General features: G+C 39.2%; 1 protein-coding gene and 1 pseudogene across 3 annotated transcripts in view; both read left to right on the top strand.

The window, feature by feature from the left end:
- LOC115224915 (unconventional myosin-XVIIIa) overlaps positions 1 to 24,346 on the top strand; it is a 324,165-nt gene that overhangs the window by 82,483 nt on the left and 217,336 nt on the right. The window lies entirely within an intron of this gene.
- On the top strand, positions 21,192 to 21,303 carry LOC115224918 (annotated as a pseudogene).

Genomic DNA, 24,346 nt, shown 5'->3' with positions numbered 1-24,346 from the left:
GTACTTCTCCATAATGGTAATTTGAAACCCTCCATTCCTATTGCACACTCAATTCATCTTCGTGAATTATATGAGAATATGGAACTTTTACTTCGTGTCATTTGCCTATGAAAGATACTCATGGAAAATGTGTGGAAATTTAAAAAATCATTGGAATGTTAATGGGAATGCAGTCAGGTTTCACAAAATACTGTTGTTTCTTGTGTCTATGGGATAGTTGGGCAACTGACAGACATTATTTGGAATCAAACTGGCTGACAAGAACACCATACCAGCCAGGACTGTCTAGTGTCAAGAATACACCTCTTGTAGATCCATGTAATGTCCTATTGCTTCCTTTGTATATAAAGCTTCGACTGATGAAACAGTTTGTAAAGAAACTAGGGAAGAGAAATGCCAGAGGGTTTGACTGCATTGTAAAAGAGTTTCCCAAAATCACACAGGCGAAGTCAAAAGAAGGTATTTCTGTCAGATCCCAAATTAGAGAAGTACTCAAAAATGTCAACTTCAAGAGAACACTGGATGAAATGGAACTGCCTGTCTGATCAACTAGATCACTTGTCGTTTGCATAACTGAATGAGGTGCATCATGTAACTGAGGGGATACTTTACATCACAGAGGGGGTATTTACATAATTGAGATGGGCATTTACATGACTTAGCATTTTAAGTTTTACTCACTGTTTCCACTGTCTATGTGTGTGTTTATGTATTTAGTATGCATGTGTAAGTATGTAGTAAATATGTTTGTGTATATAAGCACGTGTATTGATGTATCAATGTATGTAAGCATGTGTTAGGAAACTGGTAGTGGTTTGTGCATCATCAGAAATTATGCAACAAAATTAATGAATGTGGAGATAAGTTTCTGTGCCATGTGGGAGGGAAAATTCAATATGACATTTTAGGACTGACTTCTTCTGAGGGAGAACATGTTTTCCAATTGGATATTTATTTTTTTCTGATGAGATGTAAAGGCAATCTTGGAACATCAAGTCTTTATTGTTTTTCTCTCTACAAACTTATGAAATGATCACCTGCAAGAATTAAAATTCTCTTATATATATTAACATCTTCTCTTCTCCATTTTTAACAAAATTGTTGAGTTTTATGGGATTTCTTTCCATAAATTCACAACACATCACATACAAGTATATATATATATATATATATATATATATATACTTTATTTAAAGCAGCAGAAAATTCAACAAAACCTGTTACTCTGAGTTTCTTGTTGCCGTTCGTCGGACAGTTTTTGCTAGAATGGAACCGATATTGGTTCCATTCTAGCAAAAACTGTCCGACGAACGGCAACGGGAAACTCAGAGTAACAGGTTTTGTTGAATTTTCTGCTGCTTTAAATAAAGCATGACTATACCACTGGTATTTGAGTACTCTTTTTTCCACCTTGTTTCACATTTATGTGTTTACTCCGGTATATATATATATATATACTTTATTTAAAAGTAGCAGAAATTCAATTCAGTTTTGTTGAATTTCTGCTGCTTTTAAATAAAAATATTACTCTCCCCCTGGTATTTGAGTACTCTTTTTTTCCACCTTGTTTATGTGTTTACTCCGGTATATATATATATATATATATATACATATACATACAACAGGCTTATGGATTCAGTGTTGTGGTGTTTGTCAATGTATCTAGGCATGTTTATTGTTAATAAATGAATCCTCTGTTGGCTTCATTGTTGAGTATATTCCAATTCTTTGATTATTTAAATTCCTCAATTAAATGCATTTGACTGAGTATTCTACAAACTCTTAACATTTTTCTGGTAGAATCGGTTCAATGTGGTTCTCTGTATGTGACAGGGTTGGATCTTTGTGTTTCAGGTACACTCCATCAGCTTCCATCTATTTAATTTCCACTCAGTTTCCATCTAATTTCACTCAGAAGATTTGAGTCAATCTAGTTCTATGATCGAAGACACTTTCCAAAATTCCATGCAGTAGGATCAAACTGTGAACTTACCTCCAGAGTAGACTTTGGAAATGAACCCAAGCATGGGCCTGTGGTTGAGAAGCTTCGTTTGCAGTCATGAATCCCTATGTTCCATCCTAAGGTGTGGCATCTTTCACCAGGACTGAACTCAGAATTCAAACTGTTAGAGTTGTCAAAAAATGTATCCCAGTGATTCTACCACAGAATAATGTTACAGGTACATGTGTCTCTTTCTCTCTTTTTACTCTTTTACTTGTTTCAGTCATTTGACTGCGGCCATGCTGAAGCACTGCCTTTAGTTGAGCAAATCGACCCCGGGACTTATTCTTTGTAAACCCAGTACTTATTCCATCGGTCCCTTTTGCCGAACCGCTAAGTGACGGGGACGTAAATACACCAGCATCGGTTGTCAAGCAATGCTAGGGGGACAAACACAGACACACATACATATATATAAATATATACATATATACGACAGGCTTCTTTCAGTTTCCGTCTACCAAATCCACTCACAAGGCATTGGTCGGCCTGGGGCTATAGCAGAAGACACTTGCCCAAGATGCCACGCAGTGGGACTGAACCCGGAACCATGTGGTTGGTTAGCAAGCTACTTACCACACAGCCACTCCTGTCTGTGGAATACTCGGGCATTTGCAGTTATATACTTCAATTGATTTTAAAATGATGACACTCCTTGTTGAAACTAACAGAAACCCAGTTTGACCCTTTAGCATTCAGATTACTCTATCAATTGTAACGCTTATTTATTCACATTTTTCAAAACTAATCATGTATTATCTTGTAGCTTAGAGATTTTGAAGATGTAATTCATCATCATCATCATCATCGTTTAACGTCCGTTTTCCATGCTAGCATGGGTTGGACGGTTCGACCGGGGTCTGGGAAGCCAGGGCTGCACCAGGCTCCAGTCTGATCAGGCAGTGTTTCTACAGCTGGATGCCCTTCCTAACGCCAACCACTCCGCGAGTGTAGTGGGTGCTTTTTACGTGCCACCTGCACAAGTGCCAGGGGGATCTGGCATCGGCCACGATCGGTTGGTGCTTTTAACGTGCCACCGTAATTGTTTATTTTAAAGCTGACATTACAGGGTAAGTGTGAGATACTGGATATGGTTAGTTTGAACACGAAACAGGTAGAATATTTGGGCCAGACACGGCTGGTTTAAATGCTGGAGGGTTAATCATATGTTAGTACAGGTAGGCATGTGTATTGATGTATGTAGGCATGCAGCTTTGTTTTCTTTTCAGGCATTGTCTATCTAGGACACCACCCAATATATCCTTCCTTGTTGAAGACAGTTGTGTTATATACGAGATAAGACTGATTATGAGGGAGATTTGCCAACTGTTTTCAGCAAGTGAACAATACATAAAGGCTTCTTTGTTGACTCACAAAGTAAGGTGTGAGTGTACATGTGTGTGTGTGCATGCATGTGTGTGTGTACATATACATGTACACATATATTCATGTGTTGTGTATGTACATATGTTTGTATGTGCATGTAGAGTATGTATATGTCTATCTAACATGAAAGTCATATGGCAGAACGCTATATTGATGTGGTTTTAGTTGCTTGCATCATGTTGACTGACATTTTTTCAATACAAATTATCTGTTTGTGTGTTCAACTATATGTCCGTATGTGTGTTAACTAGACACACATGGATTCCACAAAACACATCTTAAATTAACTAACTATGAATCAATTAAAGTCCTCAACAAGTAATTTAAAATTACATGAATCTTGAACCTGCATATATATATGTATATTCATATGTGTGTGTGTGTATATATCATCATCATCATCGTTTAACGTCTGCTTTCCATGCTAGCATGGGTTGGACGGTTTGACTGTGGGCTGGCGAACCAGATGGCTGCACCAGGCTTCAATCTTGATCTGGCAACGATCACTCTCGGATATATATATGTATGTGTGTGTGTGTGTATGTATGTATCAAGAATATGAGGGGCTTTAGTTCACTTGTGATCTAAATGAATAGATACGCTGGGTAAGTGCTATAGTTGGTCAACCATTAGGTTCTAAGATCACAGCTAAGGGTGGATCTAGGGATCCATGTTAGAGATCTTTATACCATGTATATATATATTATTAGAGGGAACATCAAAACCAAGGCAGAAAGTTTGTATGCACATGTGCATGTAGAGTATGTGTGTGTCTCAAGTCATTTAGAATAATTCAGTTACAGTAAGGTGAATTTGAAGTCTTACAGCTGTTTCTGGGATAACGAAAATTACCAATTTGAGCGATTTTATACCTCAATAACCACCACATTCGGAGCCCTTGCCTTTGTAAATGGAAAGCATAGTTACATCTACCCAATCTTATAGGACAGATTTGTTATGCCTTCCAGATATAACTGGTTATATAGCAACATTATTGACGAGCTGGCAGAAACGTTAGCACACCGGGCGAAATGCTTAGTGGTATTTCGTTTGTCTTTAGGTTCTGAGTTCAAATTCCACCAAGGTTGACTTTGCCTTTCTTCCCTTCGGGGGTTGATAAATTAAGTACCAGTTGTGTACTGGGGTTGATCTAATCGACTGGCACCCTTCCCAAAAATTTCGGGCCTTGTGCCTCGCGTAGAAAAGTATATAGCAACATTATCTCCTTCAAAGCAAATCAGCACAACTGGTGTTCTATCCAAACCACGAGATTTTCTTATACTTATCTCTTTGATAGTAGACCTTATCTTAAGTACAATACCTGAAGAAACCCAGCAGGAATGTATATAGTTCAAATTTACAGGTGCAATATATGTGAACAATTTATCTTCTCAAGAGCTGAGTTTTTTTCTGCAACCTGAAGTCACATGAGCCAGGTAGGAATCAAGCTGCTTGTGAAATAGTTCTACTGTAACACACTCTATGGTACACTTGTACTGGAAAGAGAAACAAGTGTCATATCTGTGAATGTTCCTGCAGAACAGAAATCTGGGCTGAAGAGCCACCTGCATGTACATGATTGTGCAATGTCCAGTGAAGAGAGGCACTCTTCTGATAAGCAATGGCAATCAACATGTGTGTTTGTGGTTGTGTGTGTCTGTGTGTGTAAAGTTTAAACTTCTGAATAACTTTGTAGCTCATAACTTGATAACCTGTGCAAAGGATTTAATTTGAACCAAATGGAATATGAAACTAAGTTATGTTTCAAGAGGCTTCAACTTGAAATAAAATATAAGCACTCTATGTATTGACTACATGTGTGTATGTATATACATATATGTGTGTATGTATGTATGTGTGTAAAGCTTCCCGTTATATATATATATATATATATATATATATATATATATATATATACACATGTATATATACATACATACATACACACATATATATATATATATATATAATATGTGACAATTATTCGGTAGCCATGATAAAACTCCAAGTTTCGGATGTCGTGGCGGAAACCCATGCCATTATCTCTTCAGTTATCAGGCCATCGAAAAAAAATGCTATGAAAATGACCTTTAAGCAAAGGGAAATTACTGTGTGATTGACCGTTATTAAGACAAAAGAGCTATTAGAATGACCGCTAAATTAGGGGAGGGAGTAAAGGTAAGGGAGTAAAAATGTTCATTGTATTCGCGTAAGCACGCATGTCCATACATACACATGTGGGTGTACAGGCACGCATGTGTATGTATGGACATGTATGCTTACACGAATACTATGAACATTTTTACTCTCTTACTGGACAGATGGCGGCATGAGTTTCCGCCCCGACATCTGAAACTCGGAGTTTTATCCTGGCTACTGAATAATTGTCACATATTATATTTACAGATAAATTCCCCTATTTACATTATATCGAGGCCTCTTTCATTCTTTTGTTGTCTTACCATTTCTATCAATATATATATATGTCATGTCACGTCACGTGAACAACCAGGCTATCATATGCTGCTACACATCGCTGGTCACAATGCACTTTGCATTGTTTTAGCCTTCAAATGACGCCACCCCGCTGGCTAAGCAAGCAGGCCGGCAGAAGAAAGAGTGAGAGAAAGTTGTGGTGAAAGAGTACAGCAGGGATCGCCACTATCCCCTGCCAGAGCCTTGTGGAGCTTTAGGTGTTTTCGCTCAATAAACACTCACAACGCCCGGTCTGGGAATCGAAACCGCGATCCTACGACCGCGAGTCCACTGCCCTAACCACTGGGCCACTGCGCCTCCATATATATATATATATATATGTATGTGTGTGTGTATATATATATATATATATATATATATATATATATGTATGTATGAGAGAGAGAGATAGAGAGTTATGTGTATTTTTGTTTTCTGTAAATTTTGACTATACACTTATATATATTTCCAAAGAAACTTCATTAAATGACTGATTTAACGCTTTTATTTTCATTTCATTGTTCCAAGTCATTGAATAAAATGTAATTTTTTTTTTTCTTCATGTTCATATAATGGCATAATATAAATTGTGTTGCTATTGTGTTCAAGCCATATATTGTCCTTTAATAAGTAATTTTGAATATTATTTGTTTAATTACTTCAGTATTTATTTCTGGTATTTAAATGAAATGATATTTTTTGTAGTTAAATTTGTGCCTTTGTTTTTTGAAAATTTATCTTCTCCTGTCGTCATCATCATCATCATCCAAAGATACATACATACATATATATATAAACATGTAATTATGTGTATATATGTATGTATATATATAACGGGAAGCTTTATGAAAATAAACAAAAGACGAAGGCAGGTGGAAAACAAACGAACAATTGTATTAGTATGGCGCTCAGGAAATATAAATAAAACAAGTCTTTAACGTTTCGAGCCTACGCTCTTCAACAGAAAGATACACAGAGAGAGAAAAACACAGAAAGAAGGAGAGAAAAAAAATGCGTGCAGTAGCTAACGAATCAACATGGCGATCTGATTTCGGCCAGAGGTCAAAGATCAAACATGAGACGCGAGAGCGAAATAAGGGAGATAATAGGGTTGATAAAAGGGTTGAGGGACCAGCTAAAAGTGCGTGGGAGGGGTCTGGATGTGTGTATGTATAGGGTGGTGTATGTATTAGTATGTATAAGGGTGTGTGTGTGTGTGTGTGTGTATGAGAGAGTATTAGTGCGTAAGATTGTCTGGACGTGCGTATGTATGGGGTTGGTGTATGTATTAGTATGTATTAGTATGTATTAGTACGTATTGGTATGTATAGGTATGTGTGTGTGTGTGTGAGAGAGTATAAGTGCGTATGCGGGGTCTGGACATGTGTATGTATAGGGTTGGTGTAAGTATTAGTATGTACTAGTATGTATTAGTACGTATTATATGTTTTCGTTGGTGTATGTATTAGTATGGCACATCATATGTGATGTGATGTGTAAGGTCATGTGGTGTAGTGAGGAAAAGGGGGGGAGAGAAGGGGAGGGGAAGAAGAGGGAGAGAAGGGGAGAGGAGAGGATGGGGGAGAAGGAAGGGGAGGAGGGGGATGAAGGAGGAAAGAGGGAGAGGGGAGAGGAGGATTGAGGGAGCAGAGGAAGGGGAAGAGGGAGGGAGAAAGGGAAGAAGGGAAGGGAGTAGGGGTGAAAGGATGAAGGACTGAAGAAGTAGGGGTCGGGGGGAAAGGATAGGTGAGGAGGGGGGAGGAGGGGAGTTAGATGAGGAGGGGGGAGAGTTGAGACCAAATGGCGTATAGAGCGAAGAGAGAAGATTAATTCTTGTTCACGGCGCAAACGGGAATCCGGATGGCCTCTGTGTAAGGACAAACCGAACACAGATAGGTGTTGCAAGGAGTGACCGGTGGAGCGGAAATGGCGTGAGACCGTGTGTCGTTCGCAAGGTGGATGTCACGAAGGTGTTCCGCGAACCGGTCAGCCAAGCGGCGTCCCGTTTGTCCGATGTACAAGGAATTGCAGAGAGAGCAAGAGATGCAATAGATAATATTGCTGGAGGTGCAGGTGAAGGAGTGGATGATGGGATAGGGTCGATGGTGGGTGCTAGTGAGGCGGGTGGTGTTGGAGAGGTAAGGGCAAGTGCGGCAACGTGGGCGGGAGCAGGGGAACGAGCCGGGTTGGGAGGTAGGGTCAGGGAAGGAGCTATGGACCAAAAGGTCTCGAAGGTTGTGGGCTCGTTTGAAAGAGGGGAGGGGTCGGTTAGGGAAGAGGTGTGAAGTGGACGGGTCGGACTGGAGATGACGGAAAGCTCGAAGAATGGTGCGTTGGAGACGTATAGGTCGTGGGGTGGTAAGTGAGGGGAAAAGGGAGGCGGGAGACTACAGGGCGGGTTCGGGGAGAGAGAGCAGATACACGGTCCACGGACCGTGCTCTGGCAAGGGCGGTGTGGATAGTGGTGAGGGGGTATCCACGTAGGGTGAAGTGGTGAGCCATACGTTGAGACTGAGTCTCAAAGTCATGGTCGTCACTACAGAGCCTACGTAGACGGAGGAATTGGGAATAGGGGATGGAAAGCTTGGTGTGTTCTGGGTGGGAGGAAGAGAAGTTGAGGTATGAGTGTGAGTCTGTGTGTTTGTAGAGAATGGAGGTGGTAAGAGTGGAGTGAAGAATGCTAACCGAATGTCGAGGAAGGAGACAGAGGTGTTGGAGATAGTGGAAGTGAAGTGGAGGGCTGGATGAAAGATTGGACGAAAGAGAGGAAGGAATCTAGATGCTCGCGGAGAGTGAGGTGGCACCGATAATGTCGTCAATATAACGACCATATAGTTCAGGAGTGGGACCAGTGAAATTAGAGAATATTTGGGCCTCAACATAGCCAACGAACAGGTTCGCATAGTTGGGGCCCATTCGCGTTCCCATGGCCACTCCCGAGACCTGATGGTAGAACTCGCCCGCGAACGAGAAGCAGTTCAGAGTAAGGACAAGTTCGGCCAGACAATGAGTGTGGAGGTGTCAGGTACAGGGTTAGAGCGGAGGTCAAGAAAGTGTCGAAGGGCCTGCAGTCCTTCGTGGTGAGGGATAACAGTATAGAGGCTTTGGATGTCCATAGTAAAAAGGATTTTGGAGGCCGGGAGGAAAGGAGAAAGAGTTGAAAAGCCGGAGAGCATGGTTGGTATCGTGGATGTGGGAGGGAAGAGATGCCACTAGGGGGGCAAGGACACGGTCAAGGTATTTAGAGATGAGCTCCGTGGGGCAGTTACAGGCGGAGACGATGGGGCGGCCAGGGTTTTGGGTTTGTGGATTTTGGGGAGGAGTAAATGGTGGGGGTACGTGGGGTTCGCACAATTAGGTTGGATGCGGTGCGGGGGGAGACGGGAGGACGAGATGAGGTCTTGGACGGTAGAGGATACCGTCTGTTGGTAGCTACGTGTGGGGTTAGAGGGCAGAGGGGAATAGAAGGAGGTGTCATTGAGTTGGCGGAAAGCCTCGGCCCTATAGAGGTCCGCGCGCCACACCACTACAGCTCCACCCTTGTCAGCCGGTTTGATGATAATGTCAGCGCGCCGTTGGAGGGACGAAGAGCCAAGCTCAATATATATATATGGTGTGTGTGTGTTGTGTGTATTATATATATATATATATATATATATATATATATATATATATGAATGTATGTATATTCTTTCTCTTTTACTTGTTTCAGTCATTTGACTGGGGCCATGCTGGAGCACCACCTTTAATCAAACAAATCGACCCCAGGACTTATTCTTTGTAAGCCTAGTACTTATTCTGTCAGTCTCTTTTGCCGAATCATTATGGGGACATAAACACACCAACATCGGTTGTCAAAGCGATGGCGGGGAGACAGAGACAGATACACACACACACACACACAAATATATATATGTACAACAGGATTCTTTCAGTCTTACCAAATCCACTCACAAGGCTTTGGTCGGCCTGAGATTAAAATAGAAGACACTCGCCCAAGGTGCACCAGAGTGGGACTGAACCCAGAACCATGTGGTTGAGAAACAAGCTTCTTACCACACAGCCACGCCTGCGTGTAAAAAATTTATTGAGCTGTGAGGCTCCAGACGGACACACACACACACACACACACACACACACACACATATATATATATATATAATATATATATATATTATATATATATATATATAATATATATATATGTATATATGTAGGGAGAGAGAGAGAGAGAGAGAGAGAGATATGTGATCAAATATCACTCCAGTATCTGACATGGAACATGTGATTTACAAATATAGATAAGATTTAGATATAAATAATATATATATGTAAAAGTAAAAGATATGTATGCCAGAAGGACTGTTGCCATAGTAACGAAGGTAAAGCATGTAGAGTAAAGCCGTAGAGGGGACCTGTGGTAGACATAGACCCAGGAAGACCTGGGATGAGGCAGTGAAGCATTACCTTCGAACTCTGAACCTCACAGAGGCAATGACTAGTGCCCAAGACCTTTAGCGATGTGCTCTGCTTAAGAAGACCCATCAAGTCAAGTGCACCCATGTTTTAGCTTCGTTACTATGGCAACAGTCTGGATACTTATTGATCAGCCATCATATGTATATGTATTTGTATATATGTATTTTTTTCCTTAACCCTTTAGCATTTAAACCGGCCATATCCGGCCAAAAGTATTCTGCCTGTTTTATGTTCAAACAGGCCAGATCTGGTCTCTCACACCAACCCTACAATATCGTTTTAAAAACTAACAGCTACCTCATCAAAATCTCATAGCTACAAGATAATACATGATTAGTTCAAAACAATGTGGATAAAGAAGCATTAATTTTGGTAGAATAATGTGAACACTAATGGGTTAATCACTATATGTATCTGTTTTGGCTTCTTAATTTCTGGTGTCAAACACATTGGAATAATAAGATCTGACCTATTATAATATAAATATGCAGACAGTACTACTATACAGTATACTATACTGAAGGCCGCATCTATTTAAAACTGTATACAGCTATGGTACGACCACACTTGGAATTCGCATCATCAGTTTGGAACCCCTATCTTGCACAGAACATTGACCTCCTGGAATCTGTCCAGAGACGTGCAACCAAACGCATACCCTCCATCAGACACCTACCATATTCTGAGCGCCTTGTTTCCCTGGGCATGGATTCACTGAAGCTCCGGCGTTTGGCGACGGACTTGGTAAACACCCACAAAGTTATCAACCACCTCACCAACAACAACACTGAACACCTTTTTGATCTCCATGTGTCTAACACACGTGGACATGCCTACAAAGTCAGAAAACAATACAGCTCCCATGACTTTCGGAAACATTTTTTCACGCTCAGAGTTGCTGAAGCATGGAATAAACTGCCTGCGTCAGTTGTTGACTGCCATGACACTGCATCTTTTAAGGCCCTCATGCTTTCCGAAATCCGCCGAAACTTCACCTGATTATATATACACTTTAGATGAGTTGTAGTGCACCTGAGCACTGTACACAATTATTATTATTATTATTATTATATGGCTCAGTGGTTAGAGCGTCAAACTTACGACCATGGGGTTGTGATTTCGAATTCTGGACTGGGCTGCGTGTTGTGTTCTTGAGCAAGACACTCTATTTCACATTGCTCCAGTTTACTCAGCTGTAGAAATGAGTTGCGATGTCACAGGTGCCAAGCTGTATCGGCCCCTTTGCCTTTCCCTTGGATGACATCAGTGGCATGGAGAGAGGTATGCATGGGCGATTGTTGGTCTTTCATAACCTTGCCTGGAGTTGTGCCTCAGAGGGTAACTTTCTAGGTGCAATCCCATGGTCATTCGGGACCGAAGGTGGTCTCTGCACTACTATACAATTCTCTCTTACAAGAGGAAGCTTGTATACTAGTCATAGGTAAACTGTGACTCTGTGAATGGCACAACTAAAGAAAAATTACTTTGAATTTCTTTAGTAATGTGCCCTGCTTGATGGTGAGCAATGTCTCATGTGGCCTGCTTATAGAAAAAGGTTACCTGTGTCTACTCTATACAGTAGCTTGACCTGCTTGAAGTAGCACCTAAATCTCTCTCAAATCACACCATGCAGCTACACTCTGCTTACACCGTCCTCCCAAATTACTATACTGCCATTATACCCCCACTTCACCATACCACACTATCTCTCTGCTACTGCACCATTACCACACATTACTACACCATTACCACACCACCCTACTCTGGGCCACTGCAGCAAAATAATGTACCCCTCCTTAGCAGCTGCTGGAATAATTTAATATAGAGACACTGGCTTGGCGCCTGCTAGGCAGGGAGTAGATGGTGCTGAAGGGATTATGGTAGTGGTGGGTGTTGTGGTGATCATAGTGTTCATATTGTTGTCTAGCCCCAGGTTGATCCTGATTGAGTGGATCTTTGACCAAAGGGTACTCCAGCCCGTGCCAATGTTGACCGTTTTGTATATTAGGGCTTATATTATCCATTGTAAACTTCTTTATTTAATCGAGGGGACTTTGGCTGCTATTTTTAGTAGACTGAGTGATTGCATAACTTCCTGAGTTGGTGTTAGTGGTTGTGAAGATGGTAGGGGTGGTCATTATTCATTAACCACAGGCCAACCCTGATCAAGCTGTCCTATGATCAGACATTCCTACCCTGACCATTCTGTCTTTATAATGTATATAGGACATTATCCAACGTGTTCTTATCAAAGATGGTAGGGTCTGATTTTCCAGGTATTTCTAGCAGGTTGGGCTGTAGTGTAGAAGGGTTCTCAACCATTTTTTTTTTATCTATGGACCTCCTTTAATTACTATTTCATTCTGATGGCCCCCTATAGTCATTTGCTGATTAACAATTAGTTTTATTTTAGTGTGTCTGGGGACAGTTGTTCTCTTTTAGTGCTTTATTAATTTAACACACTCACCGATTTCCACTCATCTACGTATTTATTTTTACTAAAATTTTCATTGCGACTTGCAACCTTTTCAAGAGTCATTGACTCTGGCTGTTATCAGAATTGCGTTCTTTTTTTTGTATGCATGTGCATCAGTGTACATGCACATACACATATGTATGTGTGTGTATGCATATATATGGTATGCATATACATATGTATGCATGTGTGTGTGTTTGTATGTATGTACTCCGCATGTTTGTATGCATGTATGTGTGTGTGTATATATATATATGTGTGTGTGTGTGTGTATGTGTGTGCATTTGTATGTGTGTATTCTGCATATCTGTGTGTTTGTGTGTGTGTATTTGTGTTTGTACCCTTGTCTCCTTGTGTGTGCATGTTTGACTATCTATGTATGGGTTTGTGTGGCTATGATTGTGTGTCTGTTATGTATGGATGTGTGTCTCCATATGAATCCTTCTGTGAAGTGTGTGTGTGTGTATATATGGTCATGTTTCAGTCTTCATTTGTTTGTATGTATGTATGTGTTTGTACCCATCTGTCCATATTACCTATTTACCCATCTATCTGTATATTTACCTGTCCATATGTGTATCCATTTACCCACTTATATATACACACATACAAAACTAGTTTATAGATACTTTTTTCAAAATTCTTATTCTGTTTATGACATATTAACTTGTGTAGGTTGAACTTTATAAAATGTTAGAGAAAGAAACTTAGTCGTTCCTTGCAAGTATATACCAATACATACATCTAAAGCAAAATTTTTTCATGGGCCCTGAAAATATTATTATGGATTCCTAGTTTACTATTTTATTGCATGGGCCCCCAAAAGATCTTACATGGACCTTGGTAGAGGATCACTTGTGAGACAGCAAGGCTAATGTGATGGCTCGTTGTGGTAATGAAGGCAACGGTGATGGTGGTGATGGTAGTGTTTGTGTTGATTGTATGGTATTGGTGGTGGTAATAGTGGTAGTAGAGGTGAATGTGAGGTTGGTAGTGGCAGTGAAAGTATTGAAGGGTTGGTAATTGTGGTGATGGGGATTATACGGGGTGGGGGAGATAGGTCAAGTAGAAAACATTCTGGGTCAGTGTAAGTGTTTTTCTGAGTGAGTAAGCACAGAAGCAAGGGAGTATGTTGGGTCGGTGGAGGGTGTCCTTGTCTGTGGGTGTGATGATATACTCCTCTTTAACCAGTAACTAAGTTTCTGTGTCACAAGGGAGAGGTCAGTGCTAGTTTAGTTTGTAAAAGGTCTCAACACACCCTTCAATGCGTTGGCTGACGTATTAAGAATACTTTACCCTGTTTCTTGCAGATGTGTTTCTGTTTGTTAGTCCTTCCATCTGCATCACTGCAAGCTGTCTGACTGATGCTTCTAGAGCAAGCAGCAACTGCTTGTTACTTTAAAGAACTAGAAACAGATTTAAATGGTACTTTTTGATAGATACAAATCTTGTATGGCCTATATTTGTTGTCATTGAGAAATATAGATGTTTGTATGTGTGTGTGTATGTATGTGTGTAATATATATATGTATGTATGTATGTATGTATATATATATATGTGTATGTATGTATAGGGAGAGTTTACGGAAAAAACAAAAGACGAAGACAGGTGGTGTACAAAACAAGCAGATGTATTAGTATAACGCTCAGGAATAGAAAAAGTCTTTTACGTTTCGAGCCTATGCTCTTCTACAGAAAGGGACACAGAAAAAACAAGGAGAGAAAAAAAATGTGTGTAATGGCTAACGATCTATCATGGCGACTATATATGTATGAATGTATGTATATGTAGAAGGTTGAAAAGGAACACATGAGTTGATATATATGGAAAAAAAAGTCAAGGTAGAAAATGCTAAAATAATTTTATAAACAACATTTCAGTACCGGTCATTGAGACTTTTTCAGCTGTAAGTATGGAAAACAATTAAATTTTGGAAAAATTAAAAGAAAAGTTTTTTAAAAGAATATTTGCATTGTATTCAAATACAAGTGACATTTTCTTTGTTTCTACCTGTCTCTGTCTCTCTTGTTTATTGTTGTGGGTTTGAGGCCATTGTCACAACAATCTTGAACCCACAAGAGTAAACAAGAGAGACAGAGACAGGCAGAAACAAGGAAAATGCCTCTTGTATTTGAACACTATATTCCTTTAAAAAAACTTTTCTTTTAACTTTTCCAAAATTTAATTGTTTTCCATACTTACAGTTGAAAAAATCTCAATGACTGAAACCGGTACTGAAATGTTGTTTATAAAATTATTTTAGCATTTTCTACCTTGACTTTTTTCTCCATATATCATCATCATCATCATCATCATACATCCGTTTTCTGTGTTAGCACGGGTTATATATATATATACATATATGTATATACATATATGTATATATCTCTATATATAAAATATATATATATATTCAAAATGTTAGACTTCCCTTCTTTGTCACAACAATAAACATTTATTCCACTCTGTGAACTTTTTGTAGATGTGTCAAGCAATTCTACAGAGGTTACTAACCTGCCTGCAGTTCCAATAGAAAATCAAAGTAGGAGAAAATGTGACCGCATGTGTATCGTTGGCGATTTTTTTCTCTCTGTCTTCCCTTCTCTGGATCTTTCCTTCTCCTATATTTCCGACGAAGAGCTCCGCTCGAAACGTTAAACCCTCCTTCTTTCCTGAGCGTCCAATAATACTATATTGTTCCACGTCCTCGCGTTGTTGTGTTTTTTGTGCTTTCATGTTTGGATTAACTATATATATATATATATTATATATATATATATATATATATATATATATATACATACACACACACACACACACAAACACATGTTGCATATATATTATAATTATTATATAATAGAAGCTGTATTTTGTTTGCTTAATTGTTGTTTAGCCCAAGGTCAATTCTGAAACACCTGTGGACATCTCATTTTGTTTTTTGACATATCTTGGAATGTATTATTTAAGATTTATTATTTAGTTTGAGGGAAATTTATCTGCTGTTTCTTGCAGGTCTAGCAATCATGTATTAGATTTTTTCTTTGACTAAATATCATTTCATATTTAGCTTGCTTGCAATCTTAAATGTATATTTCTTTCTCTTTGCAGGTAAGAATTTCTTTATATTTTGGACTGATCTCCTACTTTGATTTCCTATTGGAACTGCAGGCAGGTTAGTAACCTCTGTAGAATTGCTTGACACATCTAGGAAAAGTTCACAGAGTGGAATAAATGTTTATTGTTGTGACAAAGAAGAGAAGTCTAACATTTTAAGTCCAACCCTCTGTCAGAGATGAACTGTTTACAATAATTACTCACTTTCTGACGAAGTGTTCTAACAAAGATGTCAGACACTTCCTTTTTCATGGAATATACATTAATTCCACTCTGTAAACTTCTTGTGCTTACTATTTGCCAAAGCAGACCATCACCAGTTTCCCTGGATTCTACTGTTTTACAGTTTTTATCTATATGTACATATAGATTTATTTTTGAGGAATGACCAAGGCCAAAGCCTACTGAAGATAAATTCTGTTGCAAGCCTCATGATAGATTCTACAGAATTTATCATGAAGTATTTCTTTTGTTTCAACATTTGTCTTAATTATGTCTGTCAATAATATAGTGGTAGAATGTTGAACAAAGTGTGATAATACACTGATATATTTGTATTTAAATTACTGTCTTAGAAACAACAGGTAAAGGACAGGATTTCTGTGTGTGTGTGTGTGTGTGTGTGTGCAGAGAGAGAGGGACGAGTGGTAATGTATCTGTTAATAGATATTACAAAACCATACCTGTATGTCTCGTAGCCAACCATGCCTAACTGACTAATCATGAATCAAGTGAAAGGACAGCCGATTACTGCCTGTTATACATGACTGCTTGTAAGAAAGTATTAGGTGTGACTTTATAATAATAATAGTAATTACCACACACTGTTTTATTACAAGTGTGTACTGTCCTTATTTATGATTTTGTACCATATAAAAGAAGAAAGGAACTACATATTATATATCTGGGTTAAGGTCATTTATACATTTCTGTCATATATTTGAGATTTCATTAAATTATGTTCTATTTTCTTCATGTTAACATTGTTGTCATATCCTAATGCACTTTTCATTTATTATTTAACGTTTAACCTCTGTTAGTAACAAAGGGTGTCTCCCTCAAATTGAAAGGCAGATTGTATGATGCCTGTGTATGAACAGCTATGCTACATGCAGTGAGACATGGGCTGTGAATACTGAGGGTATGTGCAGGCTTGAAAGAAATGAAACCTATTTCTTTACTAGCCACAAGGGGCTAAACACAGAGGGGACAAACAAGGACAGACAAACGGATTAAGTCGATTATATTGACCCCAGTGTGTAACTGGTACTTATTTAATCGACCCCGGAAGGATGAAAGGCACAGTCGACCTCGGCGGAATTTGAACTCAGAATGTAACGGCAGAAGAAATACCGCAAAGCATTTCGCCCGGCGTGCTAACGATTCTGCCAGCTCGCCGCCAATATGCTCCACTGGATGGGTAATGTCAGTGTGCATATGTAACAAGTGATTGACACATATGAAGAGTGTAAGTGATTCGAGAGAAAAACTGGGTGTACAGGGCATCAAATGTACTGCGCAAGAGAGAAGACTGTGCTGGTATGGTCATGTAATGTGTATGAAAGAAGACAGTTGCATCAAGAGGTGTTGCTCTCTCATTGTGGAGGGTACAGGTGGAAGGGGTAGGCCCAGGTAGAAATGGGATGAAATGGTGGCGAGCTGGTAGATACGTTAGCACACCGGGCGAAATGCTTTGCGGCATTTCGTCTGCGGTTACATTCTGAGTTCAAATTCCGCCGAGGTCGACTTTGCCTTTCATCCTTTCGGGGTCGATTAAATAAGTACTAGTTACGCACTGGGGTCGATATAATCGACTTAATTCGTTTTTCTGTCCTTGTTTGTCTTCTCTGTGCTTAGCCCCTTGTGGGTAGTAAAGAAATAGGTGTGAAAGGATTTACAGACGTTGGGACTCACAGAGGTGAAGACAGGGGTCTGGGATTCCAGGTGGTTAGTTGTGCTTGAGAAGAACGCCAAGCAAAGTAAAATTGTGGTTGTCCTTGCATACAGGCATATCCTCTGCGTTCCTCTCCAGCTGAGCATTCCTAATCTTGTGGGCTGTGGGTGCTGGTGTCATGTTAAAAGCACCTGTACTAGTGCCATATAAATACACCTGTGCTAGTTTATTTTTATCTCCCAGGTGGGAGATGGGCTGAATCCTGGAAGATTGCTATACCAGGCCAACCTGTGGCAAAGGCGGAGCACCTGTGCCAGTGCTGCATAAAAGCACCCCGTACACTCTGTAAAATGGTTGGGATTAGGAAGGGCGTCCAGCCATAGATACCATGCCAAAAGAGACATGGAAACTGGGGGCAACTCCTCAGCTGGCCAGCTCCTGTCAAACTGTCCAGCCTATGCTAGCATGGAAAACGGACATTAAATGAGGGTGATAATGATTTTTGTGAAAAATGTCATTTTCAGATGGTGTGAGTTGTAGAAATTGATAAGTCGTCGTCGTTTAACGTCCGTTCTCCATGCTAGCATGGGTTGGACGGTTCGACCGGGGTTCTGGGAAGCCAGAAGGCTGCACCAGGCTCCAGTCTAATCTGGCAATGTTTCTACAGCTGGATGCCCTTCCTAACGCCAACCACTCCGTGAGTGTAGTGGGTGCTTTTTACATATCTAATATTGTATGTATATATTTTATTAATTTGCCTGTACAGCTGATAATTCGGTTACCACTTGCGATGGTATTTTAATAATACCATCCCTATATTTATATATATATATATATATATATATATATATTATATATATATATAATACCATCCCTATATATATATCTGTTCTGAAGATATATATGAATATATGTATGTGTTTGATCTTTCTGTGGATTTTGTAATGTTCCTTTAGTTGCTGCTCACATTGCCTCCCCTCGGATTAAAAAAAGTATATATATATATATATATTATCCACACACACATGTACATACTGTATACAGCTGCATATATATGTACACCCATACACATGTGTGTGTGTGTATATGTATATATGTATGTGTATATATATATATATATTTGTGTATGTGTATACATGTTAGTGAGTATGACCTTGGAGTTTGTACCATAGTTTTGCTAATTACTGTAGATATCTATGTAGTCATGAGCAGACATATAACTCTCTCAGCAGTGTCACTCGATCCATTAAAATATCGAGGATGTGACAGCTGGACGTTGAGAAGGCTGTGCTAATGCCCGGCTGGTCATCGTTTACAGCCAAGTAAACTGGAACAGCATAAAAATGATGTGCCTTACTCATAGACATATGTATATTGCCTGATCTGGGAACTGAGACCACATCCTTATGAGCTTGAGCCCTGGAAACCACCCACTATGCTACATGCACCACCTCCAAGCACATATATACGCACATACATACACATCTCTAACTTGCACTAAGAAAGGATTGCATTTATAAAGATCTTGCCAAAAGGCAGAGTTTTATGGTGAAGAATCAGTTACATTGACTTGTATGTTACCTGGGAAGTCAGTGGATATTTTGCATTAAAACATTCTATATATAGAACATGTAGTCATCCCCCATGTTGTTATTCACAGCACTGGGAATTACTGACTGTATGTATGTAGGTTTGTGTATGTATGTATATATATATATATATTAGAAGAAATGAGGTACTCAGAAAATCGGATGGTTTATATTTACAGATATTTATTTGTATATCACTTAGATCATTAGCGCTTTCTCCCATTCTAATGGGGTTTTCAAATCAAACTAAGTCTATATATATATGTGTGTGTGTGTGTGTGTGTGTGTATGTGTGTGTGTATGTATATGTGTGTGTATGTATATGTATGTATATGTGTGTATGTATATATGCGTGTGTGTGTGTATATATATGCATGTGTGTATATGTGTGTATGTATATATGCATGTGTATGTATATGTGTGTATGTATATATATATATGTGTGTGTGTGTGTGTGTGTATGCTTATGCATATGTGCATGTGTATAATTATGCATATGTGTGTGTATGTATATGTTTATGTATATGTGTGTGTCTGTATCATGATCATCCTTTAACGTCCACTTTCCATACTGTTTTGGGTTAGATAGTTTGACTGAGGGCTGGCGAGCTAGATGGCTGCACCAGGCTCCAATCAGATCTGGCAAAGTTTCTACAGATGGATGCCCTTCCTAATGCCAACCACTCCTTGCTATACTCATTAGTGACTCTCACCTTACTTATAGCATCTCTGTACCTCGCTTGTACAGCTCTCACTAACCACTCATCTGTACCTAGCATCCGTATTGTCCACCAGATAAGGGATCAGGGAACCCTGTCAAAGGCTTTCTCCATGTCAAAAGTCAAATACAGAGGTTCATTTTTGGCCAAGTATTTCTCCTGCAGTTACCTCATTAAGAAGATAGCATTGGTGGTGCTTCTTCCTTGCACAAAACCACCAATGCTTCTTCCTTGCACTGCATCTCATTGAGACTAACTCCCTTCCTAATTAATTGAGCTGTGACTTTTTTGGTAACTTTAATCACCTGGTCCAGCAATTTGATGCCTCTGAAATTATTTCTGTCTAAGGCATCACCTTTGCTTTTGTAGCAGTTGAAATAACCATGCTACACCAATCTTTAGGTATGACTCCATCGGAGAGAATCTGATTAATGATACGGGTTGTTGGAAAGGCGGCAAGCTGGCAGAATCGGTAGCACACTGGACGAAATGCTTAGCAGTATTTCGTATGCCGCTACGTTCTGAGTTCAAATTCCGCCGAGGTCAACTTTGCCTTTCATCCTTTCAGAGTCGATGAAATAAGTACCAGTTATGCACTGGGGTCGATGTAATCGACTTAATCCGTTTGTCTGTCCTTGTTTGTCCCCTCTGTGTGTAGCCCCTTGTGGGTAGTAAATAAATAGGTATTTCGTCTGTCTTCACGTTCTGAGTTCAAATTTGCCTTTCATCCTTTCAGGGTCGATGAAATAAGAACCAGTTGAGTACTGGGGTCGATGTAATCAACTATCCTCCTCCCCCAAATTTCGAGCCTTGTGCCTATAATAGAAAGGGATAAGGGTTGTTGGAGACAATAGAGTTTCATATTTTTGAGGTGATCCCATTAATAAAAGACTGTCATGTCATTTTCTTCTTTTTTTGTAATTTTTCTCTGTGGCGTGTATGTGTGTATACACACACATGCACAGAGTGTGTGGGAGATGTATTTATTGTAATGCCTTTAGGACAGAGCCCGGATCTTTTCGGTTTGAACGGCAGTTTTTAAAAATAATTTCCATGGCTTACGGCCATATCACATTGAAAGCACTGGTTTTCGTCTGAAGTTAAGCAAAATCGAGCCTAGTTAGTACTTAGATGGGTGACCGCTTGGGAAACCTAGGTGCTGTAAGCATTCTTTTATAGGCGCAGGAGTGGCTGTGTGGTAAGTAGCTTGCTAACCAACCACATGGTTCCGGGTTCAGTCCCACTGCGTGGCATCTTGGGCAAGTGTTTTCTGCTATAGCTTCGGGCCGACCAATGCCTTGTGAGTGGATTTGGTAGATGGAAACTGAAAGAAGCCTGTCGTATATATGTATATATATATATATATGTATGTGTGTGTATGTGTTTGTGTGTCTGTGTTTGTCCCCCTAGCATTGCTTGACAACCGATGCTGGTGTGTTTACGTCCCCGTCACTTAGCGGTTCGGCAAAAGAGACCGATAGAATAAGTACTGGGCTTACAAAGAATAAGTCCTGGGGTCGATTTGCTGCAGTCAAAATGACTGAAAGAAGTAAAAGAGTATGTAACTAAACACTTTTAAACGTCGTATACTGGTAGAATGTGTTTATAAAACATCTTTTTCTCTTGGCTTTATTGAGAAAATTCTATGGTTTGTAAGATATTTGTTGTTTTTTTTTTTCAATTTCTGCAATTTCAACCAATCAATGACGCCCATTGAGGTGAAAACATTCTGTGCCGTATGAATATGTCCTACGTTTAAGAAACAGATTGGGTTTATTTACATTTGTGAAGAAAAAAAGATACCTTTCCCCCCACCCCTAACCCTAAATCAGATTGAAATGCAATAAATCGATACTAGGGTCATAGTTATGGGTGACAATTTCATATGACACCGCTAGAAAAAACTGCCGTTCAAACCGAAAAGATCCCAGAGCCCTTTCAATAACAATAGAGGACATACCATTTGTAGTGAGTTTGGGATCAACTAATTTTCAGAGCAATTACTATTTGATTATAAACGTCTATAAATAGATCTCTCTTGTTAAGATACGTGCAGTTGTGCGTATGCGCATACGCACGTGCGGACAGCACGCATGCAAGCAAAAACGAACAGAAATTTCTTCATTCAGATGGAGAGGCAATAAAAGGCTAACCACCTGCCACCTACGCTATCACTCCCACCCCTTCCAATGCCATCATCCTGACTCACATAAATCAGTAGTGACGGGCGTGTGTGTGTGTGTGTGGTGCAGTTTCATTTACACTCAACTTTTCCTGTTGGTGCAGTTTTGCAATTAATGTGCTGCACCACGTTGACTGTACCGGAAAATATATTAAGTACGAAAACAAAGGTTTTATGATGCAGTGATCGATCTCTAGAGTTCGCAACATATTCGTAACGCATACGCCTGCGTAGGTTCAGATTTATTTAATTACTGATATATTTAGTCAGAGAACGAGAACATACAATTTAAAATAATTTCTCAATCATTGTAAAATATTTTGAAAAAAAATTTTTAAAAAGACTTTTATCTTCTGAATGCAGTTCAGATGAAACCCTGTCTTTTTAGAAGTTTATGTGAAGCTAAGACTACACCACAGCATCAATTAACCCAATACGGTCGAATTTATTCTAAAATTCCAAATTAGTAAGATGTGTGTGGTTAAATCCATCTGGAAATAACATTAAAATAGGATACAACCGTGCAAGGGACGTAACTCGACTATTTTCGTAATTATCAAGTGTTGAATCACGAAATATTAAATGGGTCATTTTTTCGTAATTGTTTCCCTTTATCGTGTGTAATTCATAAATTTTTAGAATTATTTCTTCACCGTTTCTTATTGCAAAGTTTCGAAGATGATTCATGAATCAGGCATAATATTTCTGCTGTCTTACATAATATTTCAGTTTGTCTTACCTAATTCACTAATTCTCAGTCATAAAAAAAAAAACGAAAACAAATAATGGATAATCATCGAAACTCGACTGCTTTTCTGGGATATATTCGCAGTTTATCTAGTCTATTATAATCAATACTTTTAAAAACAGTGAAAGCGGCGAGCTGGCAGAAACGTTAGCATGCCGGGCGAAATGCGTAGCCGTATTTCGTCTGCCGTTATGTTCTGAGTTCAAATTCTGCCGAGGTCGACTTTGCCTTTCATGCTTTCGGGGTCGATAAATTAAGTACCAGTTACGCACTGGAGTAAATATAATCGACTTAATACCTATGTCTGTCCTTGTATGTCCCCTCTGTGTTTAGCCCCTTGTGGGTAGTAAAGAAATAGGTATTTCGCCTGTCTTTACGTTGTGAGTTCAAATTCCGCCGTGGTCGACTTTGCCTTTCATCCTTTCAGGGTCGATAAATTAAGTACCAGTTGCGTACTGGGGTCGATGTAATCGACTTAATCCGTTTGTCTGTCCTTGTTTGTCCCCTCTGTGTATAGCTCCTTGTGAGTAGTAAAGAAATAGATATTTCGTCTGCCGTTACGTTCTGAATTCAAATTCCGTTGCGGTCGACTTTGCTTTTTCGGGGATGATTAAATAAGTACCAGTTACGCACTGGGGTCGATGTAATCGACTTCATCCCTTTGCTGTAATGATACAAGACGTTGCTTTCCTCCACAATGACCTTAAGTCATAAATCGAATACTTCCTTTAGATTAGTTAAAATGAAATAGATAAGAAATTTAATTCTTGTCATCTCTTTGGGACAGATAACTTTTAGACCAAAATTTAGAATTGACCTCCTTACTCATGTTTTCTTGCGCCTGTCTTAATTAACGAAGGGAGGTTACTCCCCTGTATTTATATGTAATGTCAATTGAATTTAGTAAATTAAACGAGAATCAAACGAAAATATCTTTGGAATTGGTGCTTTGACAATTCTCCTCAAAATGTATTTGACGACACTTGTCATTTTACCAACTACAAGTATGAAAGAAATTAGTTTTAAATGAAAAACACATATATGTCACTCACAACGCATTAGGTCAATATATTATATCTTGGGGAATATATCAGCTACAGAATAAATATAAAGACAACCAAATGGTAAACGAAGAACATATAAACATAAAAGTCCTTAGTTTTCTGTATTAAAAGTTCTATGTAGAGATCCCTATCTGTGATTGGGATATTCTTTGTAGATGTGACCAAGAATTGCTTGTACATGAGACTGACTTGACTTAACTTGACAGCATTCACCCAG

This window comes from Octopus sinensis, linkage group LG26 (genome assembly GCF_006345805.1).
Source record: "Octopus sinensis linkage group LG26, ASM634580v1, whole genome shotgun sequence".
Lineage (NCBI taxonomy): Eukaryota > Metazoa > Mollusca > Cephalopoda > Octopoda > Octopodidae > Octopus > Octopus sinensis.
The sequence above is the reverse complement of the archived record's forward strand: the minus strand, read 5'-3'. Positions and strand labels throughout refer to the sequence as shown.